Genomic DNA, 14304 nt, shown 5'->3' with positions numbered 1-14304 from the left:
CCTCAGGCAGCCTCCGAGGCTTGTGTATCATTGGGTTTGCTGATCACTTCTGCTGCCTATCATAGCCCCACCACTTTCCCAGACTTTTTTTTTTCATTCGTTATGATAAAAATTTCCAAAGTGCTTGTAGAGGCAGCTTGATCTGTAATAATATGTAAATGGTGAGTTCTGAGAGCTGATTTCCCTCTTCCTCAGCCTCTGTCACTTCCTGGAGTTTCTTTCCCCTTCTGAATCTGTCGTCTTCTTCCTTGGATCTCTCCCAAAACCTCATCGTGTCAAAATGCATTACGAACATCAAAATATTTCTGTTTACAACATCGCAGTCGTGTCAATTAAATCTGATAAATTATTCAAACATTTATCTTCCTCCACTATGCCCGGGGAATTTTTAATCAAGCTTCCTATTTGCTTTAAATTAGCACTGTCAAGTGTGTATTTGTGTAAAATCCCTGGTATCATTAAAGATTTATCAACTGAAAATCTGTTTGGGCTGATTTTACTGTTAATTGGCTAGGAGGCGTGCTCTGGGTTTATACTTGTCTGCAACAAGTGCTTCTGTGTTGGCTGCGAGTACAAAGATCTACATCCTCTGAGTTCAATTAACCAACAATTTTTTTGTGCTTACACTGTGCTTTTAAATGCACGACAGTTTTGATTCATTGTTCCTAGTTCAGCCAATAATTCTCTTTTACATCGACATTACTTTGACATTCACTAAGGTTATTGTTGTATTTACTACTCACTATTTGTGCTCTCTTAGAATAACGTGTTAACACTCAAAGAAATTCTGGCTTTAGTGAATTTCAGGGAATTGCATCACCCTTTGAAACTTATAAATGGTTTGCAACTTTTGCAGACACGTCAACATCTTCCATTCAAATTGTTGTGGCAATCTGCTTGTGACCCAGGGAGGGTTTTGGAGCAGGGCCCTCTTCTGAACCAATTTCACCCAGGGAGAACATTTTTTCAGAATGCTGAAAAAGATACATTCCCAGAGTTTTAGACAAATGTTCCTCTTTGGAAGAGTAACAAAGACCTTATAAGTAGGCAGAAGGGGGTTATGTACGGTGGCCCTGAGAGGCCAAATGGACTGCAACTTAAGAAAACACCAGCAATAAGAAAAATGCTGCAAAAGCACACAAAACACAACACAAATAGGAAAAATGAAAGCAGAAATAGGAAAAAACAGATTTCCAAAAGCACAAGGGAAGTATTTCTGGGGAGACAATAACCTGACGCACCAGTTGCAGGAACCAAAAGATGCTAAGAATTGAGCTGGGAGACACTTAAAAGAAGTGGAGAATCTATCGGTTTTGTGAGGAAAGAAAAGATGAGAGGTAAGTGTGTTAAGATAAGATTTAATTTTGAACTTTATTTATCCCGAGAGAAATTCTTTTGTCACGAGCATGCTCACAGCAGCAAGGTGAAAAGAAGAAAAAAGAGTACACAAGAATAGAATAAAATAGAATGCAATACACTAAAGTAGAATACAGTACAATAAAATAAAAATATAATACAATAAATAAAATAATAACATACCTATCAGTAAAGTGCAATACTTGTGCAAAATGAATACAAAAAAAAGATTTAAAAAGAAAGTAGTGTAGCAGCATATACTGTGAGAAATAGACAAACATACAATCAATAACTAACAGATGACTAATAATATTGCACAAAGAGTATAAAACAAAGTTACATTAATATTAATCCTAAAGGTAATCTACAGAGCGAGGAGGAGTTGTACAGTCTTATTGCCACAGGAAGGAAGGATTTCCTGTGCCGGTCAGTTCTGCATTTTGGGGCGATGAATCTTTTGCTGCGTGTGCTCTGATGGAGGCATGCATGGGGTGAGAAGAGTTATTCATGATACTGAGAAGCTTTTGTAGCATTCTCCTCTCAGACAACTTCACCAGGTTCTCCAGTCCTACACCCAGGACAGAACCAGCCTTTTTAACCAGCTTGTTCAGCGTGTTGGCATCAGACTATTAGGCTAAAAATCCGTCATCAGTATTATATAAATCACGAGATTAAAACACACTTACCTGGCATGTTTTGGTTTCCGTTTTCATTTTTCCTATTTCCTTTGTGTTTTGTGTGCTTTTGCAGCTTATTGCTGGTGTTTTCTTAAGCTGCAGTCCATTTGGCCTCTCAGGGCCACCGTAGTTATGTGATGTAAATTACAGCACTGTTGACAAGAGAACTTTGGTTTGTATCCTATTTACTTTCTGTTCCTGTTTTCTTTAAGTTTCTGTTTTCTTTCTGTTTCTGTCTACTCTCACTTTTACTCTGTTCATATTTAGCTGCCAGACCCACTTGTTTAGAATTAGGGAAAGGTTGTGGTTTGGGTTCAAAACCAGCCCTTCACAACATTTATCCTGTGCTTCAAAATGATGCCTAAGGATAGCCAGTGCATCTCATCAATATAAGATAAGTTGGGAGTAAGAACACGCTCCGCTGTGAGGCTTTTTTCTTTTCATTTTACAATCTGTGCCTTCCCTTCTTTTGAAAATTAAATATAATTTTGGAGTTACAGAGCCTATAAATGGAGTCGTGGAATGAATAAGTAAGCCAGCATAAAAGTGGGTAGGTATATTACACCTTCAGTATTACTTAAAATTTGTGAATCTCCATCTTGAGCTTCACTGAGGGGAGAACAATAACAAATTCTTTGCAATTTATCTGTGAGTCTATCTTTGAAGAAAGTTTTCCCATCACTCCCCATGGTGAAGCTCACAGTAAAGTGGCTTGGCTACAAATTGGATTTTGAAATACTAAAATAACAATCTTGTCTTCGTGATATCAACATGACAGTACTTTCTGTACCTCTTAACAGAGCTGTGGACCTGCAGCTCCATCTGTTTCATCCTTGCCTCTTTCCAGTCAAAGCAGCCTATGCATCTGCTTTGCTTTGTTGTATTGCTGATAGAGTTCCTAATACCCTTTAACAATAGGCTATAATTGTGATATTTTCATAGCCCCCCAAAAGCCAAATGGAAGTCTGAAGGTGATTGCTTTCATTGTTCTCTTTTTTGGTGCCACTGAAGACTCTAAGAAAAGAAAGACTAACTTACTCAATTTAAATATATTTATAAGCAAGCTCTAAACAGAACAATATGCTCCTCTAACTACTGCTTCCAACTGCTATTTTTTGTTGTGCGTTATGGCGTTATGGTGGCTTCTCAGTGTCCTTTGTTCATGCATATGTATCTTTACACAGACTGTATGTAAAAGATGAGCATACCCAGAGGGTCGTCACCTGTTGGATTGTGAAATTTCATTTTGAAGCCTTCATTGGAGCATTTTCACCATGTTTATCTTGGCATTTTGAAACCAGATATGATGAAAGAGAGGTCCATCTCACTAAGAAATGGAGTAACACTTCTCCTTTTTTAAATGTAATCTTCATCTTTCAGCTGACCTCTTTAGGGGCTCAATATATCCGCTATCCCTCCTCTGCACATGTCTGGGCCATCACAGCCTTACCTCTCTTCAACTCCAAACCACTCAATCTGAGCTGTTCCTCGGATTTGCTCGCTGGTCCATCCCGGTCACTCCCAATAAACATCTTCATTCAGTTCTTCTTCTTGTAACCATCCTTTTTGCTCTCTCTCCTTCTGTCACAAATCACCCCTGACAATCATCTCCACCCACTGCACTCACTTCTTCATCTCTTGAGCCTTATCCGTTTATTTGAAAGGGTGACCTGAGGTATTTAAACTCTTCTTCGTGTAATCCTATGGGGACCATTATTTATAAAATTAATATTAGAGTCTATAAACTCATTGGTAGTGTTTAATGAGGCCGTGAATAACAGGAGCTGAAAGCTTGTTTTCCCATATACCAAGTGCATTATTTTTGCAACTAAAACAATCGCTCTCTGTTGTCTGTTAGCCCGTTCTTACTCCCGAGGCGAAGTATAGTGACGACTTGTCAAGTCCCAAGGCATTCCTGAGGTGACCTTCCGCGTTCTTATGCTACGCACCAGGTTATGAATGAAATCCAGTAGAATGACTCTCCTGAGGTAATACACATTCCAGCCACGTATTCTAGCCCTAACCCTAACCTTAGCACTAACCTTAACCAGCACTTTAATGACGTTAGATAGTTTTTTCCAAAGCGATTTAAGTAAAACAAACTTACAAGTGTAGATTCATTCCAAATGGTTCTCATGTTTCCTCATTTTTTTCAATCGTAATATATTTTCAATCTCGTGTTGGGTACCCGGAAGCGTAAAATGTTACGCTTTGGGAGTGAGAACGTGTTGGAAAGAATGGCATTGGCCTATTTTTTCCAGAAGCTGTGGAAGTTTGCTGGTTAACAACAATGTGGTTCTCCAACATTTTTTAGCAAACTGCTAAATGATCTGATTCTTTAGTTATGTGGTTCACACTTGAATTTGAGCATTTTGGTAAAATATTGTATTGCACTAACTACAGTCTTGATTTAAGCATCCATTTAAGAATAGAGGTTGTCAAGAACCGGAACCTCTCAGCTATACTTGATTTTTTTTAAATGCACTTAATCCAAGATGGAAGACTTTTGTGCCACTCATTCTGACATCCATTGCAGATAACACATCCTCTATGTAGCAACCACAATTTAACTTGAGCACAGTTGCTTTGATTGAAATAACCACGTGTGTATAAAACTCAAAATGCCCATTTATGTATGACACACTGTCACTGGAAGTGAGAGTTTAACGAACTTGAGCCGTAAGCAAAACTAAAGCTAAATCAGCCATAGCAGCATAATTCAAGTAACACTTAAGTATAAATCACCAGATATAATAGCATGGTTAGCCAGGCCAGATGGCTACCACATGTCTGTCTGAGGACTCTTTGAGGTTAGTCTGAGGTCAAAGAGCAGACCTGTGATCCTCACGCAACTTCACTAACTCACTCTTTCCCCTCCTTTATTGTTCAGTTTCTTTCAATGCCGCCACTTTCTTTCACACACTTTTCCTCTCTTTCTTTCCTTTTGTCTCCACATTAAAGTTAAATATCCCTCAGCAACAGATTGGAGGAAATGGAGGCACAGCAAGTGTTTTACATTCTATTGCCCGCTTTACTGTTGTATTTCAGTGTGTTTTTTTTTTCTTTCTCCCAATGATTTTGGGCATGTTTGAAGCATTTTGAAGCCATATCACAGATGACATGTTTTGTGAATATTTTCATACAGTTTCCTTTTGTAATGCAAATGGCCGTGACTCTGTCAATAAGTGAAAAGGCAGACGCATGCTGAATGGATAGCCTGAAACTTTGGTGGTGCGGAGTTTTGACTGCTGTGAGCGATTGTAATGTTAACTGCTTGTGATGGGGGGTTGTTTAACGGCTTCACTGACTCGACTCAACCACACTCACACGATTTACAAACAGACACACGCACACACATCTTGTGGGTTCTCACGCTTGTGCTTCAGTGCTTCCCATCACAATTCAACCCCTAACATGCACACACACACACACACAAAACTCAGTGGGCTTCTAGGCCTCCCCATAGCCCAAAGAACCTGCAGCACATCTGTCTACACTGCATCTCCTCCTCCTCCTCTTTCTACTTCTGGTCCTGCTCCGCTCCTCTAACCATGGCCAGGTGTTTGCCCATAACCACACAGCTCTTCATCTCCAGGCCGTCAGACCGACGCTGATGTAATTGCTCTCTCCGCTGATCCATGAAAACAGAGAGAAAAGGCGAGGAAGAAAAGGGGAAAAGAAGAGAAAGACAGAAAGAGGGCTAGGTTTATATGACATGCAGGGAGGTGTGGGTGGCGAGGAAGAATGTGTGACTATTTTATAGAGGGTGGAGTGTGGATCTCTCTGCGTGTGTTTATGAGAAGGTCAGGGATAAGTTGGTTGAAATGTGTGCAGAGGCAGTAATGATTTTTGTTTGCGTGCGTGTGTGTGTGCGCATCGAAACATGTTTCCAGGTGTGTTCAGAGCCGTCTGCACGCATGTCTCGCCCAAAAGCGACTCCACTGTTTCCACATGTGCGTGTGTGTGTTTTTAGTGATTATGTTGTGATGTCCGTGTCAATTAATATATTCATGATATTTATATATTTAAATATATTTATAAGAGGTTAAATCCACAAGGGGAGGTGGCTTCTATTTTCCTAATGACATGCAAATGAGGTATAATTTTGCGTCGAGCTCAAGCCCATTCCACTGAGGTCTGCGGTGTTATGGGAATTATCAGTCTCTATAAGTGTCTAAAGAAAGGCTGCCATGTTGGTGGCAGTCAGGACTTAGAGTTGGTCCTCTTCAAAAGAAGAAAAACAAAGGACAAATTCCTGTTTAGGCACTCTTGTGTCATTAGATTTTAAATGAATGTAAAAGGAGTTTTAACAGTCTGGATTTAATGCAGTCAGTAATCATGAACTACAAGTGTGCCAGGCAATATAGCTAACAAATTATTCATGTGTATTTGGACTGATTGTATATCATAGAAAAGCTCCAGGGCTCAAAGTGATTCACTCCAACAAAATTATATAAAGACTAAAATAAAGTGATGAGATTGGATTTAAATTTCCATCTGCTACTTATCTAATATTATACATATACATCCATTACTGTGTCTCATTGACGCTGTCTTCGGCAAACTAACTAATTCATCATGCATATCCTATTTATTCCATCATGAAACAAACAACAGCATTAATTTAATAGCCAAAGATTGCAACACTTAGCGGAGATCCCCTGGAGTTTTGAATGAATTCTTGTATTAGATTAATGTTTCCTCCCCATGTGGCTAACCTGTGGCACACGCTACTGTATCAAATTAGAGAATCAGAGGGGAGAAAGCCTCCCGCTGATAAAGATCTAATTATAGCAAACACAATAAACAGCATGATTGTTTTTAATGCGTGCTACACAGATCGTGGAGCTTTATAGAGTGTGAAAGCACTGTGCACTGTAATATTTTATTTTGCGGATGATTAAATTACGACTTCCTTTGTGTTGTCATTTTTCTCACTTTTTTTTCAATTGTCGACTTACAAATTACTGGACATGTGAGCATATTTAAAGCTAAAATATCCAGGCTCATAGATATTTTGAGAACAACGCAATATAGTAGATCCTGCTGATAATGAATAAAACGCCGATTTGCTTTCTTGATAAACATAAGTTAAAATATATTCCTAAGCTTTTACCCAAAATATGCTAAAAACTGTAATATAATAGAGTAGACACTGGTGATACTGAATATATGCTCATTTGTTTTAAGAGTTAAACCAAAATATTTTCCCCAGGTTTTTACCCGAAATACGCTAGAAGTGACAATAAATGGGCAATGAGCAGCTAAGCTAAGCTAGCACTGAGAAAGGGGGAAATGAAGTTATTCTTCCCAAAGGTAACGAAATAGCATCTATCAAGTTAGCAATAAAAATTTGCAAATATGAGTGCTAGTGTCTGTATATTAATTATGATGTTTAAACCATGCAATATTTAGCTTTGCTCGAAGAATAAAAACAGAACCAACAGCTAGCTTTTTTCAATTTAAGATTACAAGCTGGCTTCTGAAGTTCCGCTTTCACATCTCGAGTTCAGCGTTCTATCTTTACGATCTTGGTTGTAATAAAAACTGATAGCTTACTAGCCATTGAGCATGTAGTTTCATACAATAGAAACAAACTTAATTTACAAAAAAGAAAAAAGAAAAAAATTAATTCCAAGTGGTACTCAAGGTCAAGGGCTCTTTTGTCATTTTAGGGAAAATAACCTGTGATTCATAATATTATATTAACATAATATTAACATAATATTTGAAAAGTTTAAATGGTGAAAAGAAAAGAAACAATTTTTATTTCTCACATGGTTCAATTATTTTTTTTCTATCTGGGACTTGGATGTCATTTGTTAAACTGTTGGCAGATTCCTCAGCTCTTTATTCCCATAAACACGGAGAAAAACCGATGCCAATTCAGCATAAGAAAATATTTATCTTGCAATAAATTGATTCGTCGCGTTAATTCATGTGTTCACTGTTGAAGTGCGCCTATTATTTAAGGCCGACTCTTTTTGTATGTCTAACTTTAACTGTCATTACTATCGTTGCGGTCTGGTTGATTGGTTGATTCATCATTTACAGTGTACGCTCTCTCCAAATCTCTTCCTCTCCAGCGATGCTGACATTTGGAGAATTCTTGATTAACATAATTAGACAACTTTGATGGGAGATTTGCAAAATCCCCCCTTTTCTCCCATCCTGACTTGTTTCCATGCAAGCTGTGCAATCTTCACATTAATGCTGGGAGTCCATGGATTAGTTGTGACATTTATAAGGGCATATTTAACCGCGAGATAGGCTACAGAAAAATATCCTCCCCGTGGAAAGACTAAATATGTCAGTGTTTACTGTATGGACTCCACTTTTTCTGCTCCCCCCCCCGTAACCGTGTCTATATAAAGCAGAAGCTGAAGAAAGAGAGTATTAAAAGAGCCAGACAGAAAAATAAAGAGACATAGATAGACTCTAGCATCCTGTTATTTCTCTACGAAGGAGACCAAGGAGAGCTCAAGCAGTTTATTGATTTTCAGAACTGCTCTGCTCTCATTATTATCCCATGGTGCTGAGCACTGTTCATTGGACACACGCAGCACCTCAGGCTGTGATCCCTGTCTGAGAAACCCCAGATCTCACAACAGGCCCTTCCCACAACACACAACCCAACATCCCATTCATACCCATTCATGTATACATCTCAATAGCTTCCACTGGGGGAGTAGCAGGCAACCATAGAGGCATAGAGGCACAATCTCACATCTTTTGAAGTCTATTGTGTATGTGCAGTAGAAGATGGGGAATATACTCCTTTTTTCCAGATGAGAGAATTAAGACTAGGATTCCACTGTGTCATGTCGAGCAGGGTTTGTTGTGGCTTGGTGGGAGGCGACAGTTCGGATCAACAAGGCAAGCTCATTTATTTCAGTTTTCTGGAGTGACAGTGCTTATTCCCGCCACAGCTGTTGCACAGGTCAGTTTATATAAGCAGTCACTCTACAGTTTCGGATGTTTACCCATCATGGATCAGCTCATGCAAACAGGATCAAACAATCAAAGCTGCCTCACACATCCCTGTCCCATCCTGCTTCACATGCATTCATCAAGACAAGGAAAAATCTGTGCTTTTATACTGTCCACTACCCTCTCATTCAGACTGGGTCGTTGTGAAATTATGTCATGGCTGCTGCTCACCTTTAGCTTTGGTTTGTCTTTAATTATTGTCAGGGAGGAACACACAGCCCAGCTCATCAACTGGATAAATATTTGACCGCTATTCCATAAATTGGCATAGGGGTTTTTGTTTTAACGACGCATTCTGTCCGAGCCAGACATCATGCACCGAGCGATGCACAGTGAATTGGCTCTCTGCAGGTGACCGCAGCTTTTCTCGGCATGACGTAAATTAAAACTCACATTTCTGTTCAGAAAATGAGAGATTTCATACACTTCCCAAATTTGTCTTATTTAATTATAACCTATGTCAAAGCATAATTTAGGAAGCTTAGGCAGGGCATCGAATTAATCAAGAAATAGGTATGTTTGTGGACTGTGAAGGAGGGTTCAGGGAAGTGTCTCTCTGTGTGTGTGTCTGTGCGTGTGACAGTCAGTGAGTTCTGAATGTTGGAGAATATTTGTGCTTTGTTTGTGTATTCTTTTGAATGCGTGTGTTTGCGGGTGGCTGCGCGTGCCTCTGGGTAAAATCTGATCTGCTTCAACCCAGGGGGGTTTTACTAACAGGACTCAGGGGCATGTGCTGGCATCATGTTGGAAACCTCAAAGCAGGACACACAGGCTATGAGGCGTCATGCCTTTACAAATAAGGATCCCACTGTGATTTTAGCCAGTGTCGCTTTAGCTTGGCTTATGGTTTATGCTAATAGCTTCTGTAAAGGATCATAGAAATCCAAACAGTCTGACATTTTTTTGATTATCATTCCACATTGAGCAACAAAGGCAGCAAAGGACAAAGAAGACACAAAACTTTCAGGAGTAGAAATCTAACGTGTGGGTAATTGATTCATTCATTTAGGTAAATTTGGGTGAGAACTACAAAAACAAAAAAGTATGAAACATAATGAGTTTCATTAATGCTGCAGTCGCATAGAAAACAGTGGATGGAAACCTCAACATGACCAAAACTACTGAAATCATATTCAACGAACCTGCATTCTCATTGCCTTTGAGATTCGTGCTACTGTCGTCAGCGTGACTTTGTTGCCTCAAGGGCGATAAAATGGCATTAACATTGAATCAGTTTGCTATCAGTTTGGAATTGAATGGGGGTTGCTGTGTATATGCAAAAAAAAAAATCACATTAACTACTTACATTCAGAGTCCAGCCAGAATCTTACAGATCTGAGAAAAAAAACCCCATCACAAAGTTGCTTCAGGACAGCAGTTTAACTGCAAACTGACGTGATTGCAACATGTTGGCAATTTGTAAGCATTTATAAATTAAATTGCAGTTTGAAAAATTGAAAACATCAGACCGCCAGTGTCTGGGTAGAGATCTTCTCCCACAAGGCAACCTCTGTAACTGCCTTGCCACTGAAAGTGGTTACCCGGAAATTGAGGGTGTCGTACACTCAACCTCTGGGGAACCAGTTGGACACCACAACTACTTGTAATCAGTCTCCAACAGCAAATGCTATGCAATCCCTGGAATATGACCCATTTTTCCTGCTTGCACTGTCCCAGTGTCACTCTCATATGACTGAGCTATAAAGCTAAGCTGCACTTTCTCATTGAGTTGAAGTATTGTGTGCACTTTCTGCAAAATCTGAGTGATCTCTGGTCATATAAGTAACTATCTCTGTGAACCTTAGTGGCATGTACATAATGTAAAGTAGATGTTAGAACTGTCAGTGTAAAAGTATTAAAATGAAAATGTGACTAACAAGATGGGCTTATTGTGCCGGAAAACATGGGAGGGTAGAGTGTGCGAGTTTATGTTCCTCATATCAAGTGGTCTGCATTAAAACCTAAATAATAAACCAGTTTCCACCTTTCTCCAGTTTCCACATATCATCAAAATATCAGCATATGACAAGCCAATGAGCCTGAATGATGGGTCAAACACAGCTGCTGTCTCAGTGGCTTTGGATGATTGTCAATAAATTTCAATTAATTACAGATGGGCGTCAGCTTTGATCTCATATTCTTCAACAGGCGAAGTCATTTTGAATGCTCTCGAAAGCTGCAATGCAGGCACATGTGGATTCTGCATTGCCTGGCCCAAGCCATTGTGATAACCCGCCGAGTGGGCTCCTTGGTTCTTAATGTCATTTTTAATCGTCAATCACCTGTTATTCTCTGCCTTTATCCAAGCAGTACATATTTATGAACTCTGGTCCTTTTGTGTGAACATTTGCAACTGATTACGTGTGGTTTCACACTCCAGACTTGGATTCCAGATGTGCATCTATATAAGCAGAAAGTCAGTCTCTATTCCACTCCTAGAGTTTTAAGTAATTAAATAAAAATAGGTAGTTTATTAGCATCAAAATCCTAATCAGTTGCTGCAACAGGGTTCATTCTAATCATGAAGAAAAGTTTCTTTAATGAGTCCATCAATTTATGTCCATTCGTGTTCATTTCCCATCCAGACAGATTAATTCCGTGCCAAATACAAAGTCTCTCTTTTTTGACAGTTGGACCAATAAAAGGTTGAATGTTTTGATCAGACAGCCTCAAACAATCTTTTGCTTGGAGAAAAAAAAGAAGAAAAAAGGACTTACCATAATACTATTAATCATGTGAGGGTGTCAAGGTTCAGCTGGTGTCACGGTCAGCTTCAAAGAGCTTTCCTTATTAAGTTCTACTCATTCTGCATGGACTTCTGTGTAAAATCTTTGAAGATTTGTTCAGGTACAGGTGCCTGTTCTTGCTGTTCAAAATGACAGCTCAACTCTTTCGCCTGGCCATTAAAGTCAATGCAGAGAGCAATGTGGGCCAATTTTTGCATTTCTATTACAACTGCAGGGTGCTAAGAAATAAGCTCATTAGGGCTAATTACAGATATTCTGTCCTAAAGCTATCTCTCATTGTCAGCTCAGTTTCTGAAAGAGTTGTACAAAAGTTTCCTCGAAAAACAAATGAGATTAGCAAGCTCATGATAAGAGTGGAGACTCACAGTTAATCATACAGATCACCTAACTATATACTTGGAATGCTAAAGCTTTGCAGTCCCATTATGAATATTTTCAAAGCTGCATTGAGCATTCGGGGAAAATGAAATCCTTTACATATATAAAAGTTTAAATCAAACAATCACAACAAAAAGGTTGTTTATTAGTGATATATATGTGTATATATATGGAGGAAGGTGCTAGTTAGCTTAGAAACCTCTAGGATTAAATTAAGTTTAGGAAGAGGTTCCAGAAATCTGCAGAGCCTTGTTTTGAAACTCAGTTAACACTACTGGAATCTTATGTTAAAACACCTTACTACTAATAACATGCCTACTGTACTGGGGTGATCTTTTTTATTACTTACTGTGTACTGGGCTCATGGCAGAAATCACAGGTAAGGATAATCCAGTTTATTATAGGACTGTTTTTTGCTAGCCAAAATTAGCACATCGTGGTGAATTTTGGATATGGCTAGCTAACTAAGCTAGCTAGCATGACGATTGGTCAACTTTTTCACGGTGGGCGGCAAATGACATCTGTCGAAATACCAAACTCTAATTCGTCAGTCAGCTGTTGCAAGCATGACATTAACTATGGCCATTTTTCTTTCATACAGAGCTAGCCAGACTCAGTTTGTATGAACGAATTCTTGGAAATCAGATCAATGCTCAGCAAATATTTGTGCTGAAGTCAAAGGGTCTAAAATTAAATATCAATGTTTATGAAACCAAAAATATAAAATAATTAAAAAAAAACTATACACACCATCACATAACAGTGTATTAAAGAGTTCCATCCATTTTCCTCCACTTATCTAATCCAGGTTCGTGAGGACAAGGAGTACATCCTGGACAGGTCACCAGTCTGTCACAGAGCCAACATACAACTATTCACACCTATGGCCATTTTATGATCACCAATTATTGGTGGATTTGAACCAGGACCCTACAGCTGTAAAGTGATAATGGTGACCATTGTACCACCATGCTGACCTGAAGGTTTTTAATCTTTGGTTTTTGTACAGATTACAGAAATGAGATACAACAACATGTCAGATACGTGTTTAAAATGCTGGAGAATGTATTTTATTACCTTTTGCAGATAATTAAGCTCACTGTTTGATCTTTGTTTTTTATTTTACACTAACTGGTAGATGACTCCAACCAAAAAACGAATGTGTATTTCTTTTTTCTTTTTTTAGAAGGAAAAAGAAAATTGATTTATTATACATAAATTATATATGTAATTATATTAAAGACACATAGAGGGTGTGCAGTGTGGAAGATGAAATACATGGTAGCCTGGAGTTGCAGTATTTGTTTGGGGCTGGGCTCCCTCCTTACTCGGCAAAGGAGGATTAGACTTGTCGGCAGCGTGTGCACCGACTGAGCCGGCGCTTCTCTTCGCCACTACACACTCTAGCAATCAGGCAAGCTGCCAAACAAACAGATGAAGTCAACAGAGAGATGCTTCCTTGTGTCTTCTGAGATGTGACTGCAACAGATGCAATGCTGACACCAGCGCTTGACACACTGTGACAACCCACTGTGTCTACACAGCCAGCTCCACTTTGACTTATTTTGAAAAAAAAAAAAAAAAGGAGGCAGGGAGGGAGTGGGGAATGACACTGTGCACATGATCACACACAAGATAATGTTTGTCAGCAGCAACAGCAGTGTCACTATGTAAGAGAGACAAAGACTGACAACAGGGGTTGATTTCACGGTGCACTTACGTTGCATGTACAGTCTTCAAAAGATTACCATACGTCGAGGAGGGACCCTTCAAGTATAGGCTTTAATCTGTTTGTGTTTTATCCAGAAGCTGAACTGTGACCATTACACACTACCGAGGCCAAATTCATATTATTTAAATGAAAATTTAACTTTTTTCCCCCCTTTCAACTGTATCTCTACATTTGGCACCCAGTCAGGCAGGCTGAAAGCACTGCATGCTGGTTAATGGAGTTGTTGGCTTTGAGCAGCTCTAGAGGATGGAGTGAGGGAGTATCTGTATCCAGGTAATTACAGTCTAAGGGGGCACAGAGGTCCTCTGTGATTACACATCAGGCCTGTAATGGATTCAACACTTATAGACATAGAGAGAGGGAGGGAGCGAGACAGAGACACACATTCCTTACCTTCCTATCGTGAAGGCAAGGGACGGGCGGG

The 14304-nt window shown here is 39.3% G+C and overlaps 1 protein-coding gene across 3 annotated transcripts in view; it reads left to right on the top strand.

Annotated features, from left to right (window-relative positions):
* Nucleotides 1-14304, top strand: part of mdfic (MyoD family inhibitor domain containing) — a 52609-nt gene that overhangs the window by 9247 nt on the left and 29058 nt on the right. The gene's annotated exons all lie outside the window — the stretch shown is intronic.

The sequence above is a fragment of the Copadichromis virginalis genome, linkage group LG17, assembly GCF_057382275.1.
Source record: "Copadichromis virginalis isolate Kocher_CV1m ecotype Utaka linkage group LG17, C_Virginalis_male_GT1.1, whole genome shotgun sequence".
In the NCBI taxonomy this organism is placed as follows: Eukaryota; Metazoa; Chordata; class Actinopteri; order Cichliformes; family Cichlidae; genus Copadichromis; species Copadichromis virginalis.
The sequence above is the reverse complement of the archived record's forward strand: the minus strand, read 5'-3'. Positions and strand labels throughout refer to the sequence as shown.